Genomic DNA, 18,420 nt, shown 5'->3' with positions numbered 1-18,420 from the left:
GAATGGGATATGCCTAGACATTTTTAAACAGATGTGAGCTCAGTGCTGAAGAGATCAGGCCAACATGGGCACCTTGATCTGCCTGTACATTCTGAAGTAGGTACTTATTTAGCAAAGTGACCTCGTGCTCCTAAGCTTCAGTTTTGCTATCCATTATCATGCCTCTCCTACCCATTTATGCTACTGTGCTCACACAGAGTATTACTATTTCCCATCTCTCTTTTATTTCTCTTCATTGTTAAATTTCAGACTCTCAAGGCCTGAGGACTGATCTATGGTGTTTTGGGGTTTTTTTAGTTTTCCTTAGAATAATGCCTGTCACTATTTATATTTCTTAATCAAATGTTTCCTTTCCACTAAAAGACCTGCATGTTTGAGAAAGCCAAGAGCTCCCAAGAGAGCTGCCAGTACTGCAGCCCAGCATGTTTGTTGGGGGGGATGGTGCTTAGCAAGGGTACAGGTGTTTCTGGGGTACTGAGCCACGTGGGACAACTCTTAACCATTTCAAGCTCCTGACATGAAATACAGCCCTTCTCAGGCTGTGCGCCAGTGAATGTGGGCAGACCCCTGCATGAAGCAGGTCTGATTTGAATGTAAATTACAGAATTTTGCTGCAGTTGTCCACACTGAGGTGCTAATGAAGAAACAACTTCATCCGTCTGAGTTTGGTGCTGTGTTTGTGTCAGGTCCCTTGGCATCACTTCTCTTCGTGGGAAAACAGGGATGAAGAGCTGCATCATAGACAACTGCCTGGGGTGGGTTGTTGTGTTTTTTTTTTTTTTCACATCACTTTACAAATAACCCTTTCCCTTCTGCCCCACATTTGCTATTCTTCATGCTGTGCTCCAGGAAAAAAGTAGTCGGGCTTCGGAGAGTTCAGTCTTTCCACCCTGAAAGGTTATTCTGAATTAGTTGTTTTTTGCCTGAGGGTGGGTACATTAAAACACACTTCCCACAGCCAGGTAGGCAGAAGGGGATGTTGGCAGTACGCATCTAGTTCATCCGTAATGGCCTGTGGGTGCTCATGACAGGTACTCACTGGGTGCTCATCTGAACTGAGGTCCTTCTAGAGCACTACCTTTGGCTTTATAAAAACCAGGTTTAAGTGGCAAGCCCTGAGTTTATATTACATGATGCTGTGTTTTCAGTATAGGAATACTCCAGTTTTGAGTCCAGCCATTCATTTAATTCCTGAGAAACATGTCCATGTCTGGAGGCTCAGGTAGGCTTGGTCACTGAAGCTGGCTCTCCGGCATCCAACCCTCCCCATATTCCCAGGTTCACAACCCCTTGAAATTTAAGCTAAGTGAAACACTGTTGAGCTTCTCCTGGTGCTTTTTGCCGCCGGAAGGACACGCTTTTAGCCATGTGCCTGCTGTGACAGCCGGGCTGGCGCGGGGCTTGCGGGGCCGTGCCGGTGGCACAGCTGTCCTGCCTGCCCCAGCGCAGAGCAGGGCTGGCGGGCACACCTCAGATTAGCCATGTGGCCGGCGTTTAACCGCAGCATTACCGAGCCACATCCGAGCAGCTGACAGCCTGAATAATTTACTGCATGCAAATGGTGGGACCTGCTGTCTCCGTTAGTGCTGGGATCCGATTGCCACAGCCCATTAATCGTAATTGCTGGTTTGTGCTGACAGGAGTGGGGCCTTCGCCCTGTGAGCGATTAGGCAGCTACCGGGAACGCCGTCCCCGTCCTTGTCCTCCCCCGCGAAGGAACCTGGGAATTTTCATGCTTTTATTTTTATTTAACTGAACTGCAAAGCCAAACCCGGTGACTCCCATATGCTGTTGCCCTCAGGCCATGCAGGGAAGCCTCCATCCCAGGGGAATGCAGTGGCTTCGGAGTCTAATTGTCTCCGGAGGGGGTTGTGATGGTTGCCCCAGTGGCAGGCAGGACGCTGTGTGTGGAGAAGAGGTTCCCTGGCACAAATCCCACTGCAGGGGATGGGGACACCAGCTTCACCTTGCTGGCAGGGGACTGTCGCCCAGGGCCTCCCCACTGCCCTGCAATGCAGCATCTCGTATGATCATCAGTCCTGTTTGAAACATCTAAAGCAAAGGAGCATCTGCTCCCTGACTCATCCCTTAGATTTCTTTGCCAGTAAGCTTATTCATAGCAGCCCAGCCTCTCTTTTTCATGTGCCATTTCCAGACTATCTTCCCCGCCCTTAGCTGAGCCATCCCGTACCATGGCTCAGATACCCTCTCTGCGTTGCTCAGGTATTTTCTCTACTTCCTAAACCCTCCTGGCTCTTCTGCAAAGCAGGTTTGGTCCTCAGTCTCCTTTGTTGATCAACCAACTCCTTGTGAATGCACTAGCTTTCAGTTTTGGGTGCTTTTGCAATGGTACAGTAGCAGGATTAAGCTCCCAAGACACAGCAATCATGTTGATTGGGGTGTTTGTATCTCTGTTTCACCTATCACAGCGTCCTGAGTGCCTGGGAGGATGGGTGGCACAGCTGGGCATGGGGAAGAGGCAGAAAAGAGGAGAGAAAGCTTTACTCCCTGCAAAAGCCTGGGAGAACAGGCTACAAGGAAAGAAGCGGGGGAGGCAAGAGGACTGGACAGTGGGGCAAGAGCACACACAGCCCTGGAGCAAGCCTGGACCTGGGGGAACTCCTCATCAGAACTGGGCACAAAGGAGCAGGGCTGCTCGTTTTGGCTTGCAGTGACAAATGATTGTTCTTCAAGTCATCACCTTGTAATTGATGACTTCGTGAGAGAGCAAGCCCACAGGAACAACTGTTGTTTGAGTGGCTGGGGGATGCAGGGAGCTCGGGAAAAAAGCCCCTCTGGAAATGGTGCAAGGAGTCTGTTTGGCATCTCTAAGTATGAGAGCTATTTCAGGTATGTTTGCTCAACTTCTCTGTTACTTGCCAGCACATGATACAGCTATGCCTGTGTGTGCCTGCAAGCTGTGTATGAGAGAACATGGATCCTGGTGCAATGATATGCAGATTTCCTTTAAAGCTCTCATGATGGACCCCCATGGATAGCAGATGAAAATGAGATATGCTGGTGGTTTGCTGCTCTTGTTGATGCAAACTGTATTTGGTCTCAATCAGCTCTAGGGCGTTTGAGAAGTGGGAATTATTTTTCTTTATGTATTCTCTAGCACAACTCACAAATAGCACAAGCCCTCTGTTACCCATCTCCCCTCCCTGTCAATCCATGTGCTTAGAATATGCAGCTGAATCCAGGCAAAAATTTTGGAAAATCTCTGCTGGAGGGAGGACTTCATCTGATCCCTTCCTTAATTAGAACATAAGCTTGATTTGTCTATCTTGAGATGTGAAAGGCATTTGTATGTTAAGCAAATACTTAACAAAGGCTTATTTCAAGCCTGGACAAATGAATGCAGTTCTCCTGCCTACTCAGTTTTCCCAGGAATATGAGCATTAAGGGTGAGATGCAACCATTTTGTGTCCTGGTGCTGAGAAACAGAGATGACTGAGGGCAGGTGTGATGGAGATCTATAATATTGTTTTATGCTAGGGATTGATTGTTCTTTCAGTGTAAGCAATTACTTTGCCCTTGTGCATACAAGGACTTTGTCCCCAAAGCCCTGCTGCTCATCATACCTGTGGGATTGTTCAAACTTAGAGGAGCTGTTTCCCATCCCACATGAACACTGGACACTGAGCTCAAAACTGCCACCTTTTACCAGTTTAGGCCTTCTCAGAAAGCCCCTTCAAAATTCCACTATAATAGGTATGAAAACCTACTAGGGGGGGAAAACCCCAACCCACCACCACCACCAAAAGAAGCAGCTTTTAAAATTCAGTTACCAAATGTCATGGTTTTCCATTTTTTTGATCTGACACAGCTTATTTCTGAGCCATGGATATAGCATGGTTATCTAGGAATCTCATTTAAAATGCTAGAAAAGTGGACTTCTCCTGAGCCTGTTCTGGCTTCATCTCCCACATCTGTGTTGTGCTGGGACCCACTGTACCAGACAAGGCATGGAAAGATGCTCTGTAGCTCTGCAGGCGCACAGACTGCTAAACACAAATGGCTTTTTGCAAGGAAACATTCACTAAAGTTTTTATTTGGATGTTTTTGCTTAGGTGATACTGCAGTGCAACCCTCTGTGGTGGTGGGGTGTCCCATGTGCCTGCTGGCTCTGCTGTGTGCCATTTTCTCCGTCTCTTGGTGCTTTGCTCCCCCTTCACGCTTGGCTTTTATATAGAATTATTGCAGCAGCAGCCTGGGGGATGGGCAGGAAGAAGTGACACTTTGATTGACCATTTTATATAATCTTTAACAATAGAATAGTTTTAGTGACTTGGTACAGCCTGTACTCGACATAAAACCCAGTCTGTTATTGAGAAGTGCTTAGATGGGGAGATAAGCTGTTAATGCTAGTGGAGGAACATTACTGCATAAGAATACAATGATGATATTTTTTTCCCACTTCCACTCTTTTTTCCTTATTTAAAATGTTCCCTTGAGCATTACCTGATAGACTTGACTTCTGCATCAGGTTATTGTTTTGGCTGGACAGGCTGAGATCTTTTCCTTATTTTAGCTATTGCTAAAATTGCATTTTTTTCCTTCTTTTTTTAAGTATCTCAAGATACAAGCTGATCAAGACAGACGTGTTCCAATCCAATAGAAAGAAGTTTTTATATCCTAAGAAGTAAGCCCTTGTTCCAGATAACAGGGATATGTATTATCCAGTGATATTAATACTTAAGTAAGAGAAAACAATATAATGAAAATTTCCCCCCTTTTTTATTGCTGAAGCTCTTGCTCAGCTAGCAGCTCTTGTACTCCATAGAAGAACATGTGCTGGTGGGTGTCCAAAAAATGTTTATGTTGTGTAAATTGCAGACAAGTATGATACTTGGACAGTCTCTCACCAGAGCCATCCTTTAGGATTCATCATGGAGGAATTAGAAGGAAACTCACCTGCAGTTACCACAGAGGTGCCCAAGTTTGCCAGCCAAGCAATGGGAGAGCAGGGAGCAGGAGATTTCTGGATTGAGGAAGGATTGGTGAGAAGAGCCTACCCCTTGGGAATAGGAAGATTTGAAGGAATTCTGCCCAAACAGTGTACAAAGGGGTGGTGGGGAAGCACCTGGTCCCAGTGACTCTCCTGACTTATGAAGTGAGGAAGTGAGAGGCAATAGTTCTGCAAAGCGGCATTGCAGAGGAGAACAGTTCAGTTTTGTCATGTTGTGGCGGGGAAGGCAAGTGTCCTACTGGGACATGTAATAGGAGAATGGCCTGGTAGGACCTTCCCCTCTGCTCACGCTTGTGTGGCCTCCACTGGGGCAACAGTTCCAGTTTCAGTTTCAGCACTGCAAAAAGGTCAGTTGTTGAGAATGCAGAGGAAGACAGTACTCAGGGACCTGGGATACATTTCTGAGGAAGCACTGACAAATCAGCGTTGTTTGGACTAATGAAAATACAGAGGGCTCCAAGAAAGTACACATCAGCTGTGGGGAGCAGTGTTCTCCGTGTCCATGGAAGACAGGAAAGAAAAGTGACGGTTTAAATTGCAGTAGGAGAGCATTGCATTAGACTTCATAAAATAATTTCGATCAGTAAGGAAACTGAAGGAGCAGGGTAAGTTGCCGGAGGGAACTTGTGCAGCTTTTGTTACTGGAAGTCTTTAAGAACAGCTCAGACAAACATCTCTTCAGCTGCTATCCTGCCCTGACTTCTTGAACTCTCTCCTTTTCTAGGACCTATTCAGCAGAGGGTGTTAAACGTGTGCTTGACTCAGACTGGAGTCATAGGCTTTGTCTTGGCTAGGATACAGGCGTTATAAAAAGTGTTAGAATTGATCCATATTCAGGGAAGCTTTAAAACATACGAAACATTTCAGGCACGTTTAGCACCCGGTGGGTTTTGTCTTGCGTAGGAAGGAAAGGGTTGGTAACAGAATGTCTTAATTAACACATTTCAGAACTCCAGTGTGGATGCAGTCGTGTAACTTTCAACATCTCCTCGCTGGCCAAGTTGAAAGCAATGCTGCCAAAACTTCCCAACATGTCTTTAAAGCCTCACCAAGGAGCAACCCAGGGGGTTAAAGCACGTATTTGAAACGAAGCATTTGCTTAGTTTCCATACTGGCTGCAAGGGCACCAGGAGGGGAATTTGGTGTCTGGAGTCAGTGTTTGTCCAGAAGGAGGACATGCCATGGTGGGTGTGTGCAGGATGCACCCATCCTTTGCTGGTGGCCCATTGCCCTGCACACAGCTCTGCCACTGGGACACGCAGCTCTGCCCACAAGCTGCTCTTCCTAAATCCACACTGGCCTGGAGTTTCCGCCCAAGAGGGTCACCATGCCCAGGGCTAGGCAGAGCACGTGGGGTGATTTCTGGCCTGAGCAGAGCGCAGCAGGCCTGGTAAAGTGGCAGCCCTGATGGTGATGAAAGTTTGGTGTAACTTTGTCCATCTGTTTGAGGACCACCAGGATGTGCAGGACTTTGCCAACTCTCCTGGATGCTGGGTACTGAGAGCAGCTTCTGCCTGCCCCAACACCCAGCCCCAGTAAGTTGGTTGCCTCCACTTTGTCTGCTCACATTGCTCCAGTCATTACCTTAGCACAGATGTTGTTATTCAGGCAATGCCTAATGAATGATGAAACGTTAATTAATTAAAATTTTCTTTTGAAAGTTTTTCTTTGCAGTGAAGGTCCTTCTCTAGATCCTGCATGGTAGGGTACTTTCCACTTAAATTTTTGTGGTGTGAAATTAGTGGAAGAATACAAATTATATACTTTCATATTTTAAAAGATAGTCAGTTTAGAGATAGTTTAGAGGTCAGGAGACTGTAACATACTTGACTACCTTCATTCAAAAAGGGGATGTGTTCGATATACACAAGCAATGTTTTCCTCCACCTGTGGAATGAATATGAGCAATTGCTTCACACAACTCATACTGGTACTTGTCATTCCCCTGTCAGAATATGATTTGTATCAAACTGTTGTTGTGTTTGTGTCCCCTCTGATTTACCACTTTTCATAGCTTTTCATGCTGGAGACTGTCTTTCCTCTTGCTTCATTTGAAACCCTCATCTTTTTTTCTTACTGTAGGTTCTATGGCAGAGTTTTACATGCACCGCTAGTATCTTTGCTGACCTCCAAGGCTCCATAGGATATATTAATTACCTCTAAGCGTTTGCAAAGCCTTATTGGTTTTTAGCAGAACTTTATCATGACCTAAAATATGTGTCCAGTCTGAAAAAATGTGATTTTTTTCAAATGTCTGATGGATTTGCTTTTTTAGGTTATTTATGTAGGTGCTAGATGGCAACCTGCGCAGCATCAGGCTCCCAATAGTAATGTTTGTACTGCAGCCTGTTTTCAGTGTAGTGATTGCCTGACACTCATGGAAAACATTTAGCTACAGCTTTCATCATCAAGAGAACCCATTTTACAATACCTGGATGGATGGATGGATAGATAGATAGATACATACATACATACGTACATAGATGTCAGCCAACTTCACTGCAGTGAGAGGGGTTTTCATGTGCACGTGGCTTCACCTTCTGCCACCTGGTGCCAGGATGAGGACGTGAAGGATCATGTACTTTTGTCTCCACAAAACCGCCAGGGAAGTTCCTGCTCTGTTGTCATGAGTGGCAAAACCTGTGTTAAAATCAACAGGACCTGTGTTTTTCCCCGTGTGTTTCCTATGACACACACAGTCATGGAAATCAGAAATAATACTGTAAACATTGAAGTAGCCTGGTGTAAGGAAAGGCTGGCAAGACTCTGGGGATGAGTCAAAGCTTCATTTTTAATCCCAGAGCTGGCCGGCAGTTGCTATTCTGTTATAAACCTTTCTTCACCCCCCAATATTTTGATTCCAAAAAAAGAGACTAAAAACAATAATTGCTTGCTTAGCAGTGATTTCTTTATAAACACTATAAATAGATGAGTACTGAACTGCCCTACACCGAGTGTTTGAAAAGGGTATTTAGAAGGCTCCTTAAGCTAAATGAAGTATAAGTTCTTTATTGGTCTGTGGGCTGTAAGCGCCTGTGACAATCCAGGGACAGACCAAGACCAACAGAAAAAAAACCCGTACTCTTTGATAAATAACCTTTCCATATTAAATGCACATCAATCTGACATCAACAATTAGCTGTCAGGTGCTTGGCTTTGCTAGCAAAGGCCAATTTTCAGATTAGTGCTAATTGCAGGGCGGGCTGACACATCAGCTCAGAGCCCCGGTAGCCAACAGGCTGGGCAGGAGCGGGTTCAATAGCGGGAGCAGGGGAGGGCTGAGGCTGCCTGTCTCCAGCTTGCTGGCAGTTTGACTGTAGACTAAAGTAATGGAGCTGGCAGGGTGGAATCAATTACTGGCCAATGAAGATTTTCCCACAGGTCGAGGCTTGGGAAAAAAAGGACGTTCCTGCTGCCGAGACAGCTGGCATGGACTGTCCACTGGGAAAGGAGCCTGGAGAATGAGAAAAAGAGGGACAGTTCTCAGTGATAAACTGGTGACAGACTATAAATTATGAAAAGGGGATTTGGCAGAGGATTTAGTGCTTGCTACCTCTGCTTTTCCCTCCCCCAAGATTTTAATGCCAGCCATGTTCACTGAGTCATTCAATTATCTTAGAAAATGAGAAGTGTTAAGAGAAAAAGCTCAGAATATATTTTTCTGAGCAGGGTGTGTGCACATGTGAGCTGAGCTTTGAAAACCTTTACACGAGCAATTTCCTCCCTAAGCAAACCATCGGGCTGAGCCCCTCAGTGCACGGTTTGCTAATGCTGCTGTGTCTGGTGCTTGCTCGTGAGACAGCTGCATTTCTGCAGTGCTTTTTCAAAGGTCACAAAACATTTTGCCTTTTTGAGCAATCCAAAATTTCTTTTCCTGCTCCTTTTCTATGGCAGTTCACTTCAGTCCTGAAGAAGACAGGAGCAGGGCAGGAGTGTAGCCCCTACCTCTGTGTTTTACTGCATCTTGGCAGAAAAGCCAGTGATCTCCTTGCTCTAAGAAACACTGTCCTTCACTGGCAGAAAGAGCTGGGAACAACCAGCTCTTTCTGTGTGGAAAATCAGATGTTTATGCTATAAAAATTAAAATACAACAGTTTAACCATGCATCTAAGTGAAATCTGTATATATGAGTGACAGAAATGCCAAGCAAAAGCTTCAGATTCTGTTATTTCTTCTCCTTTTGAATGTATTTTCATATTAGGATGAGGATTAAATTGCTTCTTTCTGTCTCCTTTTTTTGTACTTGGGCAGGAGTTTAGTTAGAAAAGTCAGGAGGCAAAATGTCAACACTTGCCATTTTTTGCTGGGTAATGCTTATTCTGAATAGTGTGATCAGAAAACTAAGAATCTTTGGGCTATTTTTGTAGCCTCATTGTAATTGAACAATCTCTGTAGTGGGATGATTGTGAGGATGATGGATTCATCTGGGTTTTATGTTGGTGTGACTGTGTCTACACCAGCAAGCCTGATATGTGACATGGATGTGTGCCTGTGTATGCACGTCTATTGGTGAATCTCTTTTTACCTCTGTGCCTTCCAAAATAAGGCATAATGAGGGTGCCCAATCACCCAACAACTGCTGGAGAAAAGTTCATGCACCTTTATTTTGCAGTGCATGGTGCCATAGGGCAGTTTACCTGAGAGTGGGGTCATGGCCCTGCAAGGACTGCCCCAGCTGTCCTGGTCCAGGGGCTGTGTTGAGCTATGGGCACAGTAGTTATCCTTGGCTTCTTTTGTTTGGCCTTCTAAGCCAGAATGATTTGCTTGATTCACAACTCTGAGCTTTCTTTCACAGCCCTGAGGGATAGAAATCTACTTTTTAATGAAAGCTGAGATTCTTGTGTAATGATTTCCATTTGGGAGCTGGGGCTTTAGGAAAAACACCCATTATCACAAGACATTATCAAGAAACATCTCAGGAGAGTTGGCAGTTAAGTTCAGGTTAGATTTGAAAGGCTTTGTGGGAGGTTGGTAGAAAATATGAATCTGCGGTTTACATCAAGTTTAACTAGATCTTTCTGAAACTTTTAATTGCACATATCAGCATGTGGATGGAAAAGAGCTTGATTGGCATGTCAGCTTGGCAGGGTCTGGAAAAGGATTTCTCTTATCAGTGCCAAGAGTTGGGAGAAAGTACAGAAAAATTCAGCAGTCATATGGCTCATGCAGAGCCCCTTTCTCCTTCCCACTTGTTGGTGTGGCTGATCCTCTTCTCACCTTCCTGTCTTTCTTTTTTCCCTTCCACAGACGCCAGAACAACTCCCACTGCTGCCTCTGGACTACAACAGGGGAGACAGCTACCCCAAGAGACTTTTCAGTTGCTTCACCTGTTCCTGGCACCCTTCTTGGCTTCAGCTTTGGCATTTGCTTCAGCTCTGCTCTGGCAGGATCTCACTGCACCCAGGCTCAGGCAACCCTGCACCATGGCCACTGCCACCCTCATCACCACCACCATGGACTGCAATAGTCTAACACAAACTAAAGTCCACCTGCTGCTTTTTACCTCAAGCTTCAGCTCTGGCTGACTCAAAGGAGGTTTTTAAGGATGAAGAATGAGGGGTTGCAGCTAAGGCAGATAAGAGAGAGGTGATGTTAGTGTCAAAGAAGGTGAAGGTTCCTCCTGGTCCTCCCCTGCCTTCCATGGTCTCTCCTGGCTCTCTGTTTCCTTCCACTGCTCTCCCAACAGCTGTACTGACATGCAGCTGGGGGCAGACATAAAGGCAGATGTGGAAATTACATGTTGCTCCCAGAAGAAAGGTCATATAGGATCTACTGCTGTTTGCTTTGTGAAGGGTGGCAGATATCCTTGAGCCCTTGTGGAAGGAAATCTGCATCTGGTGACTGAAGTTTAAAAAGTAGCACAGTGATGGTCCTACTTTAGATGTGTTTTCTTGAAATGAACAAGTGTGTCTGGCCATGTGCTGCTGGGGATCCATCGGATGCCCAAGGCATGCTGGGTTATTCCTAAACCTGATGGTGTTCTGGCCTCTCTACTGCTTTTCCTCTTCTCATATTCTTGGCAAGTCTGTTCTCCAAATTGCACTAGCCACATTCAGTTTCTGAAATCATTTATCTGACACTTAATTTTTCTCTAGTAATTTATGTTATCTAACCCTGCTGACAGGTTTGGAGGCTGAGCAGTTTCTTTTCCATGAGAGGAAGATTGGGCAGTGCTCCTTACCAATCACAGCCACGGGCCACTCTTTTGAACTGAAGTTTGCTTCCTTGGGTCAGACATTTCCTGGTGGGATGCCCTGTGGGATGAGCAGCCCCAGTGCTTGGTTTGGGGTTAGCCAGACAGGTGGGAATGGTGACTGTGGTACCTGCTACAGAGGGTGCTGGCAATTAAATGCCAGCAGGATTGAGCTGTGCCATATCTTCATAAACTCAGGAACTGTCCTCTAAGGGCATACAGGCTGAAGGGGTTTTAAGTGTGTCACATGCATGTTGGCCTGGCAGCAAACTGGTTGGATTGAATGGAACAAAAATGCAGCCTCAGAGGTTTCTCTTGGCTGCGCTGAGTCCTGCAGGGTACCTGCAGCTCCTCCAGGGCCTTATGGCAGGGTAACAATGGACTTAGCTAAATTAGGTGGTGTCTTGGCTGCAGAGCACTGTAGTGAGATGAAAAGAGAAATTCAAATCTGACTGGTGTCTTGGCTATGATTTTTCATTATAATTGATGAAAATTCCCTTCTGTTGGCTGCATCATGCAGCCATTGCTTGTTAAGGGAATCTCAGTGGCTTCTTCTGCTTGGTCTTGACTGTTTTGTGACTCACCTTTTAACAGATTCACCTTCCCTGTGTGACAAGTAACATTCAGAATAGGAGAGAGGCTCATTAATGAATGTGAATATGTGGCAGGCATGGCACTGAGATGTCAGGCACAAATCCAGCCATAGCCTGGTGGCTACAAAGAAAGAAAAGTTGAGTGACAGGACAACCTCTCCAGGTCATTTCCATGGTGGAAATCTCCCATTAGAAGTATTGTATATGTGCTGGGAGGCACATAGATGGGACAAAGCTGATTTTTGTATCAAACAATCACTGCAGGGCTACTGTACTGATTGTGTAATTTATTTTAGTATGTAGTTCCATAAAATCCCCAGGGATGGGGTTGTTTCAGCATTGAGGCCTGGTTTGCCATTTGCTAACTGTCAGAGGCTTTAGTGACTCTTACTCAGCAATGGAAGAGGCCAAATGGGCCAAAAGGGAGGTGAAAAGCTCTTCCATTGTGTGAGGGAATTACCTTCATCATTCAAAGTGCCATATTCCAAAGTTTCTGCTTGAAAATCCCTCCCTCTTCCCAGAACAATTCTGAGCAACTCCATTTGTAGGAGGAAAGCCACTCAGAGCAGGTTTTCTGTGAGGCCTTTTCCACGTCTCAGGCATGTTTTGTGGTGAAAAAAGGTAAACATGTGGTCCAGAAACCCTGTAACATGAGCTGTAGCAGACATCCATGCTCTGGGAGGTTCTTCCCACACCTCTCCCTGCCTCTCCCAGGGAGACAAATGGCGAAATAATTTTGTCTGGTGAAAAGACATCCAGGAGGGCTACAAAGCCTCCCATCACTTGTGTTTTCCTTCCTGTCCCCAAGCCCCTTAGTCTGGATTTGTCCCACAGACCCCTGACAGCAGCGTTGGCACAGCTCTGGGCAGCTCTGCAGTGTCCCAGCAACAGCTGCTTGTGCAACAATGCCATGGCCCAGAGGATATCTCCACCCAGGGACCTGAGCTGATTCCAATCCTGGAACACTCAGGAAACAATTGAAAGCTTTCAGGCTTAGGTAAAAGGACTGGAAAAGACTCCAAAAATGTGCAACAGTAGGAATTAAGTGTGAGCATCCTGAAGAGATCCTGTTTAAGTGCTGGCACAACAGACCTCCCTGACAGGAACCACCCTCATGCTCCTTAGGGATGCTTTCTAGACAAAAACACAAAGAAAAAACCCACTCAAAGACCCCAAAACTGGCTGCTAGCACCAGTTAGTCTCCCCCTCCATAGATGTGCTCATGCATCCCTGTTCACACCACTTTGCAGTGATCCAAGCAGGTTTAGGTGCACAAGTTGAAGCTCCCAAGATGGTGTTGGCTGCAGGGTCACCAGCACTGCCACAATCAGTGACTGGCATGGGGTCTGCAGTGGTGGAAGCAGCTCTGAGTTTCCCTAGCTCATACAGATCCTTAGAGTGACTTTAAGAAACTTGGTTTCTGACAGAGGATGTCCATGCCCAGAGCCAAAATGTCAGGCATTTTAAAGGATTTACTCAAACCCACTATGACTCATGCAAAAATAAAGCATTTATGGATATGAAAAGACCATTTATCCCCTCTACACACAAATTCGTTTTTTTATCCTTTCCACATTGTAAGATCTTTGGGAAAGGGGACTTGTTGTCGCTCTCAATTCAGGGCTTTATGACCATGTGGTATCTAATTTTCTCCTGAAAGGAAATAATGGAAAAGCACCTTTCTCTTTTTTTTTTTCTTTTTTTCCTCTCTGGAGCAATTCAGGCTATAAGATGATTAAAATGATCAGGATTTCTCTTCATGTTTTCTAATGGAAATACATAAAATATCATGACTGGGAGGACTGAAAAATTGTCTATGAAACACTGGTAGCTGGCAGATTAAGGCTTCATATCCTAGATAATGGTCTCTTAACCTGTTCATCAACTCAGTGTGAAAGAATTTCAAAATATTAATAAAATATAAAGTATTCCTTAAGGGCTCCCACAACCTCCAGCACCTGCACAGGTGAGATCCAAACCTCAGTCTGCTCTCTAGGGATGGCAGTGTATGTCCTTGCTCATCAGACAGTGTTGGCAGAGGGGGTGTGCTGGGGACAGCATGCCCTTCTCTGAACACTGATGCTACACGACAGTGCTGCTGTCAAGCACTCTGAAGGACTCTATTCAAGATTTATTTTTCCTCCTCTAAATATCTTTTTAAAGTCACTGCTGCTTATTTGTACAGCTTTCCCAGAGTCCTCTTTCCCCAGCTTGTTTATAGTTGGAAGGCCTTCTGCTTATTGCTCATCCTAATCGCTTGCATCTTTACTTGGCCACACTGAACCTACTGCCCTCACCCGTCTCCACTTCCTGCAACTAATTTACCTTTCTTTATGGATTTCTTTATGTGTTTAGCTTTTCTTTCTGTTCACAACATGTTTGCAGTTACCAGGATCACAGACATGTTTTCCAGGATCAACTCTTACCAGAAGGATCTCTTTTCCTAAGACAGCCTAAGCTGTCTCTAGCTTACCATGAGCCTTAATCTCTGAAGCAGAGGCAGATGTCCTCCAGGTTGCTCCTGATTAAGGGCAACACACTGGTTTTGGCCTGTGAGGTGACCATGGTGGCACTGGTCCTGGGAATCAAGCCTCCATGCCTGGCCTGCTGATGGCCGAAGGGCATCATAAGCTGTGGCACTGCTTTTCACCATGAATCCTTCCTTCTCACTTCCTCCCTCCTCTGCCTCCAGCCACAGCAGTTTGCCTGAACAGTTTTTTGAACCCATTTGTGTTTTTTTTCCTAGAAGCCCTTTTGAACCACTAGTACATTCCCACTTTTCCTTCACACTGATGTAAAGGCTGCCAGTGTCACATTCTTGGCGTGTGTAAAATCCATCTCCTGAATGTGTCTCCTCAGAAAGTCCATATAGTATCCATCCTTACATTACTTGCTCGACCACAATATTTTCCTAATCTCTGTGCTTCCTTGGCTTACTCGAAGTATTTGCTTCAGATTCCAATCTTAACAATGAGCTACTGCTCCCACATTTGTTTAGTTTCGTGTAAGAGAGGCAAGCACAAGCTCTCCTGCTCCTTATATTTACAGTTTTACAATTTTCCCACCTTACCACTTATGTCACCTGCACGTTACAGGTATTCTAATGAAGACAATAATGCTAGCTCAGCATTTATTTTATGTGTGCAGGTAACGTGCAGTAAAGCATGTTGCTAGTCTGCATTCTCCAGTACCACATATTTTCATTCTCTGCCAATTGCTAATTGGGTAGTACTTGCCCTAGCACTACTATTTTCATTCCTTACAAATATCTAAGTTGCTAGCCAATCTGTTTTTCTGTAATAGCAGGTAATTTATTTTTCTCCATGGAGATAAACACGTAGCACTCTTATTCATGCTGTTTTATCATTGAAAAATACAAATTATCTCAGAAATCATGAGGTTTTTGCCTGATTCCTCGTCATCCCCAAGTTCCTTATGAAATCCTCTAAACATAAAAACTGATTTTAGACTTTTAAAAAAGGAAGAAGCTTTACACATCTCTGGTGAGGGTGTACTTACTAAGATTATCTTGCAGAATGGGATCATGTAGTATGTACTTATATTTTCCTCAGAAAGTGCTTTTGAACCTTATAATGGCCATAATAAGTAGGAGAAGGACCTCATATATCACTGAAACATACAACCCCAGGTATAAAAACATGGCACTTTTGAACATCTGATCCTCATAGGCTTGCTCTTTAATGAACAGAGAGGTAAAATGAACCCACAAGATTACCCTGCTGTCAGTATTTCACTAGTGTCCAAAGCAGGTGATCTGAGCTCCAGATGTACCCAAGGAATTTGTATCATTCCTCCAGGTTAAAAAACAAGGAGTTGTAACATCTTGATGCTGGCTTTGTCTATCTGGACAGCAAAGACAGCTTGAGTTCTACGCCTCCTATGATGTTCGTGCAAAGAAGGGGAAATTATCTATGGAAAGAAGAAGAGGAGAAAAGGTGCTTCAACAAATCCTGCCATAGGTATCATTGGGTCAGTTAATTCCTGTCTGCACTCTGAGATGGAGCTATATCTCAGCCTTACAAAAGGAAAAAATTACAGTCTGTTTGGCAGATTTGGTTGTTTTCTGTTAAGTCAGCTTCTGTACTGCTTTTGCCAGCAGAGCTTTCTGACTTGTGCTGCCTGCTAATTTTGACTCAAGCCTGGCTTGGCACTCTCGAAAACCAGTGAGTGTCTCCAGTGACTTCTGGGGACATTGGCTCCATCCTAGATTCCTCACCCTCACCACAGAAACATGCTACAGAACATCATGACTCTATTTAATTTTTTTTCCCCTAGAATTAAGTTTTTGTTGTTTGGGGTTTTTTTTTTTCCCATGACTGAAGGAAACCCCAGCTCAAAGTGGCTTGTGGGACAGTGTCAAAGGGAACATGCTGTATTTTTTTCTTTCTGTTCTTTGGGGTAAAATATTCTCAGGGGCTCTTGGATGGCCTTCCTTTTCACTCCCAACCCTGAATGAGGTTGTTGGGCAGTGTCAGCTCTCTGCTCTGTTGTGTTCTGCTCCGCAGCCCCATGAGTACCCAATGGAGTGACTGATACTGCAGCCTCTCCTTATGTGCACAGACCCTTTGAAGTCACTTCAAAGGGGTTGTTTGCAAAGGGGCTGCAGGTACAAGGCGGTTAAATGTGGCCAATACCGTCTGGACTGTTTAATGATTCAAACATTATTTCTTATGAGCAAACAGAGGCATTTTTTTATATTGTTGACACTGATCCTCTAGCTTAGCAAAAGGCACTCGTGCAACATTTTCTGCCTCAATTTATCATCTGCCCTAGGCATTCGTTGCACTTTGCTCATCATTAGGGAAGAAATAAAAGCCATTCGCTAATCCCCAAACCACTTTGTTCCTCTATGGCCCTTCAAAGAGCAGGGCCCCTAAATGGTGATTAAGGACTCCGGAGACCTTTCTCAAGAGAGATTCCTTTGCATCCCCATATCAGGTAGGAGGAATCGAATTCTCAGGCTGGGCAGTTTTTTTAATTAATACCATGGGACTGAAAATAAAATAAAATAAGATAATTATATTGGGCTTTTAACCTTTTTATAGGCTTTTTATTTTACCTTTAAATAAAACCAACTCTCTCTGCTCAGTTTGTGGATTTAGGGTGATGGAGTTAATTTGCAGGCTGAGGCAGAGATGTTGAGGGTAGAAAGTTGGGCTAAACTCTACCTGGCCTCTCGCCGAAGAAGCAAGAAGATCACCTTGTACCCTCTTGCCCTTGGCCCTGAGATGTTGTCTGCCCAAAGGCAGAGGAACTTCAACTCCTCCAGCAACACGGAGACAAGAGAGGCCAGGATTTGGTCTGAGCCCCAGCCCCGCAGCATCTGCCAGACAGACACAGGGCTTTGAGGCCTCTCCAGGAGCAGCTGCCCACGTGTGGAGCATCCTCTCCCCAGCCCCGGGTGTTTGCTGATGGACATGAACCCTCAGCACCAGCAGCTGTGGCAAACACTTGATTTTCTGCCCCCTTGGTGCAAGTTGAATTTTCTCACATATGTGTAAATTGTGGGGAAAAAAGCCTGACATCTGTGGTCACTCGCATAGGTGTGAGTTAGGGGCTGGGTAGGAGTTCAGCAGAAAATACCCACCCCAAAAGTGGGAAAATTTAGAGGCCTCCTTTCTATTTTATGACGTGTCTGGTTTTTGTCTGTGTGCTTTTTCTTCTTGTCAGGAGACCTTTTTTGTAAGCATGTGCCTGATGAATACTGATTTGAGACATGGACCTCTAGTTAGAAGTTTTCTCTCTTTCGCTCCCAGACTGGATGGTCACATTTCTTATTTTCCTTTGAGCACAGCAAAGCTTTTTTTAGTTCTGATGCTGTTGCTAGAGGCTTGGGGACACAGGTGCAAGCGTGGGAGAGTGCAGGCACAGCCACAAGTTGGAACACTCTTTGTGTCGCTGTTAGGGAACTTCCCCCTTTTACCTCCATCCCCAACCAGAGAAAATGCAGGATTTCAGAAGAACCCCTGCATGACAAAAATGAAATATGTTCCACCTCTTACAGCCGGCTTCAAAAGCTCATCGCGATAGAAAATTGTGATGAGTCAGTAATACCCATGAAATGGAAATAATTGACATGGTTCTTCTTATGGTAGTGTTTCTAGGGCTGCCTTGTTGTGAGTCTCCATTTTAGGAGAACAGTGGGAAAGGCACTTTTTGAAAAAAACCCTCCTGGTATCAGTGACACTCTTGTTCAAAAAAAAAATCATGAAGTCACCTCACAGGTAAACGCAATGGTATTGGAGTTGTAAAGGGGCTGTAGAACTGCCATCACTTCCATTGGGCAGTGCAGGAGCCCTCAAGAAACAACTCCCAGGATCTTCTAGGAACTGGTGCTGTTGGTGCCTGTGAGAAGAGGAAGAGGGCAGTTCTGCAGCCGCAAGTGAGCTTTAAAGCTTAGCTGTTATCTATAGTCGGTATCACAGTGCTTTGCCAAACCTTCTCCAAGGAAAACTGGTTTTTGCATTTTGTACAAACCACTGGCTGACCTACTAAGCTGTATTCTTCTCTCAGTTCAGGCCCTGTAGTGTAAATCTGGAGTAAGGCGGGGGAAGCTCAGCAGCCCCAACTGAGCAGAATTTGTCCCTTTGGTTTTTCTCAGCCCTGGCGGATTCATCTGTCATTGGGAAGAAGCAGAAACT

This window comes from Corvus kubaryi, unplaced genomic scaffold, assembly GCF_017639235.1.
Source record: "Corvus kubaryi isolate FWS band 111438036 unplaced genomic scaffold, C.kubaryi_AGA036_p1.0 37385, whole genome shotgun sequence".
In the NCBI taxonomy this organism is placed as follows: domain Eukaryota; kingdom Metazoa; phylum Chordata; class Aves; order Passeriformes; family Corvidae; genus Corvus; species Corvus kubaryi.
Note: the sequence above shows the minus strand (reverse complement) of the source record.